Genomic DNA, 6,555 nt, shown 5'->3' with positions numbered 1-6,555 from the left:
TGTCAGTCATAAAATATGAAATTGATACACAAATTTTATATCATCCGGAAAATTCCTTTTTGAGAAAATTTCAAAGAAAAATCTTAGAAATTTGATTCTTTGTCTGTTTTGTTTGTATTTGATTGACCTAGAATCACAAAAATATCATTGAAATAAAAAGAAGAAAAATTTCTAAAAACAAAAAAAAGAGAACACAAGAACAAATATGTTTCAAGTGGAAAGAACTTTTGGAAACTTATATCCGATCTTGACTTAAAAGACTCATCAACAATAGAAACGATACTAGGAGATTGACAATTAAAACACAAAACAAACACTGTACTTAATTGCATTGATATATTTTTTTAACTTTCTCCTTTTCCGGATTGATTTCAACTCAAATTACTAAAAATGAACAGTTTGCGTGTTAAAATAGGATCATACGTGGCAATAGTGTCAAACAAACTTGATATATTGCCCAAATATCATCAGAACAGATGTATGGAAACTTCAGGTACCGAATCAACATATCGAAATGAGGTATGATCGCTTGTTATTTTTGGTTTTGTTTTTTACCAAATATATTTATTTAACACAGTGGTGTATGGATAGACTGGGAAGTGGGGAGCAAACTTTTTAAATTGAAGAAAAAAGTTTTCTATTATAATCTAATATCGGAATTGTTTGAGTTTCAACTGTAAAGGGATTGCCTCCCTTGGTTTCTACACTAGTGTAACTGAATGCTGATGTCACTTTTTATAAGCCTAAAGTACGCATTACCATAGGTAATTGGGAAAAGAACAAATTGTTTTCCCTCCCCCTTTTTTCCAAAATCCCCTATTGTTTGCCTATTTTCGCATTTACTGTATAATGTGAACATATATATATACTTGAAATGACTTTGTATTTGCTATTTACTATCAATTCCAAGTTTACTATCCACAGCGGTAACTGATATATTATGAGATCAAGAGGTGCCTCGGAAAGGTGCTCAGGACTGAGGTCTTTTATCACCTAGACACACAAGTCATGTTGTATATTTTATAGAATTTAATTAACTCTTAAATAAAGGCAAAAGTAGTATACCGCTGTTTGCTAGTCGAGAGAAAACAAATCCGGGTTACAAACTAAAACCGAAGGAAACACATCAACTTTTGACAGGCATATTATTTTGAAACAGAAATCAAACCGAGGAATACTCTCTTAATTTCGTTAGAAATCAAAACATGATCGGTTTGATTAAAACTATGTCTTTGGTAGATCATAGTTTTGCTACCCGAATGTTATAAAAAAAAAACATTTGGTTGACAGAGACATAATTTTAATACAATAATTGCATATAAAGAGCACACATTTGTTATAAATGTGACACACAAATTAACATCAAGCCTCGTGTTCAGTTTATTCCAAGTTATCCTACTGACATGTGTTATGACACCTATGGTAACGGGACATAAATCCTGCTCCAGAAATGCTGGTCTTATGAAGAGTATTCAATACCAACTTAAACTCGTGGAGGAAAACAATGGGAAATGTGATTGTTCAGGGATAGATTCTGGTATAATATCTTAAAATTCATTAGTAAATCATTCCAGGTCAAAAAAGTAAAATTACAAAAATACTGAATTCCTAGGAAAAAATCAAAACGGAAAGTCCCTAATCAAATGTCAAAATCAAATGATAGAACACATGAAACGAATGGACAACAACTGTCATATTCCTGGCTTGGTACAAGTATTCTTAAATGTAGAAAATGGTGGATTGAACCTGGTTTTATAGCGGTAAACCTCTCACTTGTATGACAGTCGCATCAAATTCGATTATATTTATAACGATGCGTGAACAAAACAGACATTATAGGTAAAATTGTCAAAATATGGATACAGCTATCATCACCATGTCACAATCTCAATCAGAACAAAAACAAACAAATGTATAACAAAAAAGAACAAAAAAAGGAAATATTAAAATTCACACCGAACAACAAGCAATTAAGGGTTTTAAAAATGAAATCTGTAAAACCAATAAAACGGGAAAACTAACGTTCTTTTCTATAAAAAAAAAAAAAAACAAAAGAAACGAGAACACTTATGAACCACATCAACAAATGATTACTACTGAACATCAGATTTTCGACTTAGGACAAATGAAAACAAATGCAGCGGGTTTGAACATTAACCATCGCCCTTTATAGTCTGATATAGACCAATCAGCGTTACGTTCTAACATCCATATGGTTGGAATGAAAGACTCTCCGTAGTTCCGGATACAGTAGCTGACTAGCGTTTTAATTCGTGGGGATACGTCAAGAGGTGTTTTTTCTTTCCCCTATTTATTTCCTTTTTCCATTTTTTTTTCAACCCTGATTAATACACAGTTGTATATTGTCAGTGTTCATAAAGTATTATAGAAATTTTAATTTCTTTCAGGACCAGGTAAAGTTGCGTGTATGGCTAAAAATTCAGCTGCTTTAACAAACATTCCTGCAAAATCTGCTGTAGTATACAATACAATTATAACAAATGTAGGTAACGGATACGATAAGTCCACTGGAATATTTACTGCTCCTTCAAATGGTGTCTACATCTTTTCTGGGATCGTTGTTGCTCATGCTGGTAAATACTTCTTTACTTACCTCTCTCTAAATGGAAGACTGATAGCCAAAAACTACACCGGGGCACACAGTACAGGAAATCACTTCTCATCAAGTCAAAATGCTGTTCTTGAAATTTAGAAGGACGATAAAGTATTCGTAAAGGTCTTAGATGGATATACTGGACAGTACATGCTTGGTGATAGCTGGTCAACTTTCAGCGGTTATAAACTATAAAATCTATATAACTCAAAAATAAAACTGCCATAGATATTTATTAAAATTCTTTTGACTCAATGTTTTATTTTACGAAATTTACAAAACATGGCCACTCATATCTAAAAACTGTCTAATGGAAGAAACTTTGAGTGTCTTTACATGCATGGATACTTTCACACCGTAAATGCAACATTTTTACAAACGCATAAAACACAATGAAATTCATGTTTTCATAATGGCGGAAATACTCAAAGATAATCCTTGTTATTTAAAATATCGATTATTATTACATTTGCGACTTAAAAAATTTGGGCGAAGGGAGTTTACATCTTGGGTTTTTTTCAATTTTAAAACAATCTGTCGTTGAGGTTCTCTGTTTTCTGCACTTTATAGTCGGATTCTTAATTGTATCTTTAACATATTGTCCATTTCCACCTGATTGTATCTAGCATAGATAGACCTCGCTAGACACGCTGCATCGGAATATTAACGTGCTAGTTCACGTGGTACAAATCACGAGTACTTAAACTAACATATTTGCGAGTACCTAATGTCTGGTGCTCATATAGAAATTTCTATTTTATGTTAAACTGGCTGACCGTCTGACTAACGCCAGTCCATGCAAACACAAGTGGATATATTGGGGCTCGTGGTTTAAGTCAGACTGACATTCTGGGTACTAGTAATCAAATTATGATAAAGAGTTTATCGTTCTGTGGAGAACGGGATATAATTAATTATCAAAAGAACCAGGATGTGTTATAGATGTAGTACGCATGCAGTTTTGAGAAAATAATTCTGATAAAAAAAGGTTCACTATAGCATCATACGCTGATGCTTATGAGATATTTTCAATAAATTGTAATTTAGGAATTGTAAAAGGGTTAAAAGGGTGTTGCCGACTTAACATGGATTACCACCCACACCCTCCCCAAAAACAAAGAGAAAAGAATAAAGCAACGGCAAAGTACACGCTTTGGTAAAAAATGATAGTCTTAAAATGTATTCAGACGATAAAAAAAATATATACAAAGAGATGCACAAAAATATAACTAATGAATAGTTAAGATTGTGAGAAAATTTAAATATGGTTATGGAGTAGTTGTATAGTAACAAAATAAGAACCTCGAATAAGGCATGTTTTGATATTAAAAGGAATACCCGAAAATGATATGGATCAAAATTCCAAATGTCACAATCAAGATCAAATCAAACACACTGACAACAACTGTAATGCTCCTGACTTGCCAAGTTGATAGAGGCATTTCCTTACGTAAAAAATGGATTAAACTTTTTTTATAGCTAGCTATACCTCTCACTTGTATGACAGTCACTTAGAACTCCATCCTACTGACAAAAATGTATGAGCAAAACATAGAAATACATTTGTAAAAGGTAAAAACATTTTGCAAAAAGGTCCCTTATAATGTGTACAAATCATTTAGCAAACAGACCCTTATATGTTTTAGCTTTATCTTTTTTGTTATAACATGAAACGTTTGTAGCTTTTGCATCTTCCGGAATTTGGTTATTATTTTGGTGACTTTGGTTTTTTTTAACTCTTCTATCAACGTTTGTATTATAAAGATATTAAAAGGTGAAATATTTTGACTTCTATAAAATTGAGAATGGAAATGGGGAATGCGTCAATATGTCATAATGACCTTAGTGCAATCTGTTGTTCGTTATCTTATTTTCGGTCTTACAATGCAACAGCAGCACCGCATTTTACTACAAACTTCCTCTTTCCATTGTCAAACTTGCAACATACAAAACAGAACGTCAGTTCCCAACTGTTATCAGTGTCGGGTATAATCAACAATTTTTTCCCACAAAAGGGGTTGGGGAAGCGAATCCCCGAGGGTCCCCTGTATCCTCCTATGGTTATTGTCGTTTTAATACTGAAGCATTGACACTACAACACTATCACTCTTTTCTCAAAAATCCAAGTCATGAAAATGTTGAGTATAACTTACGATCAATTTAAAATTTTTAAATATTTTGTGAAAAGAGCCGCTAGCCTCAAACATCATGACCACTGATGAGTCATCTACTTCGAAATTCGCATCTGATGCTGTAAAAATAGAACCGTTTATGTCATTTTATTGATACAAATTATTAAACAATTACTAACTACATACATAGATATATACGATGCTCAATCAAGATGCGCCACTTTACCAATAACCATCATTCAAGAATACTCTAATATAGATACCATTCATTTGATAAGGAGAACAAATTGATTCTCACAGATTTTGTCAATATAGTGATATTGGATGAGTCCCTAGAGCATTGTTATCCAGTATCATATTTAAGTTTAGTGAATATAATCTGCATATACATCCTTAATTTATAGTGAACAAGGTGAGTATTAAATCAGAAGAAGAAAAAACAAGAAACAAAACAAAAACATTAACACACTGAAAATATCACTGTGTTATGCCGTGTCTGACTGTAGGCGTGAAATTATATAAAAAAAAGAAGATGTGGTATGATTGCCAATGAGACAACTCTCCACAAGAGACCAAAAAGACACAATTTTTTAAATAAACAATTATAGGTAACCGTACGGTTTTCAACCATGAGCAAAGCCCATGCCGCATAGTCAGCTATGAAAGGCACCGAAATGACATTTAGAAGAGAAAAACTAACGGCCTTATTTTTATACACACAAAAAAAAAATGAACGAAAAAGAAATATGTAACACATAAACAAAAGACAACCACTGAATTACAGGCTCCAGACTTGGGACAGGCACATACATACATAATGTGGCGGTGTTAAACATGTTAGCGGGATGCCAACCATTCCCTAACCTGGGACAGTGGTATAACAGTACAACATAAGAACGAACTATAAAATTCAGTTGAAAAAAGCTTCACTCATCAGATGGACAAAATTACAAGTGGACGTGGACGGGTACTTGTACATCCCAACAACAAGAAGACACTAGGAACAGATCTGAGAGTACTCGCAGTTAACTGACAGCTAGTTCAAAGCCATTTTAAAACAATTAATAAAAAAATCATGCATCTAAATATATTTATTAAAGTTATGTACACCGGTATGTAAACATTACCACGTGTATTTGTTTATAAAATTACACGTGTTTGAAAGTATATAATAGGTTAAATGTTTTTCATTGGTCGAGTTAGAACTGACCATAATATTTGAATAAGGTCATTTCAAATATTTCGTGCTATACTTTTGGCGGTTTTGTATATTAAAGATATTGTCATTCGAGGTTCGCTTTTGGTGCAGTAAAGTTGTAAGCTTGTGCTTAACCTGAGTATGTCTGAGAATAGAGAAGGAAGTCCAATGTCCAAAAGGTGAGACTGAGCATTCACACATTTCAACCGGTAAATCACATAGTAACAACCACATAGTAGAAGAGCGCCGTGATTTAGCTGATACTTTTGAACTTTTTAAAGTATATTTGACAATAAGCTTGTAGATCTTAAATCAGATTTGGTCCGTGAACAGGACGTAATTTCCAAAAAGTTAAAGGAAGAGGTTTCCCTTAAATTCAAGCACGAGGGCAACAAAATACAATACAAATTTAACGAGGAAACTATTACCGAGTTAAACAAGGTTTATAGCTTTGTTCCCCGTTCAGAAACCAAGGTGTCACGTATCATCATAGACCTCATAGATAAGGTTATGGGCAGAAACAAACTGATACGCATAGCAGATACTTCAGCCGGTGGTTGGGCTACTGTCAGAGAGTATGAAGCAAATGTTATCGCTTCAGACTCTGAAGA

General features: G+C 33.3%; 1 pseudogene; it reads left to right on the top strand.

Annotated features, from left to right (window-relative positions):
* Window positions 1-514: 514 nt before the first annotated feature.
* LOC139503432 (complement C1q tumor necrosis factor-related protein 3-like) lies at window positions 515-2,809 on the top strand (annotated as a pseudogene).
* The last annotated feature ends 3,746 nt before the right edge of the window (window positions 2,810-6,555 follow it).

Source organism: Mytilus edulis, chromosome 14, assembly GCF_963676685.1.
Source record: "Mytilus edulis chromosome 14, xbMytEdul2.2, whole genome shotgun sequence".
NCBI lineage: Eukaryota > Metazoa > Mollusca > Bivalvia > Mytilida > Mytilidae > Mytilus > Mytilus edulis.
The sequence above is the reverse complement of the archived record's forward strand: the minus strand, read 5'-3'. Positions and strand labels throughout refer to the sequence as shown.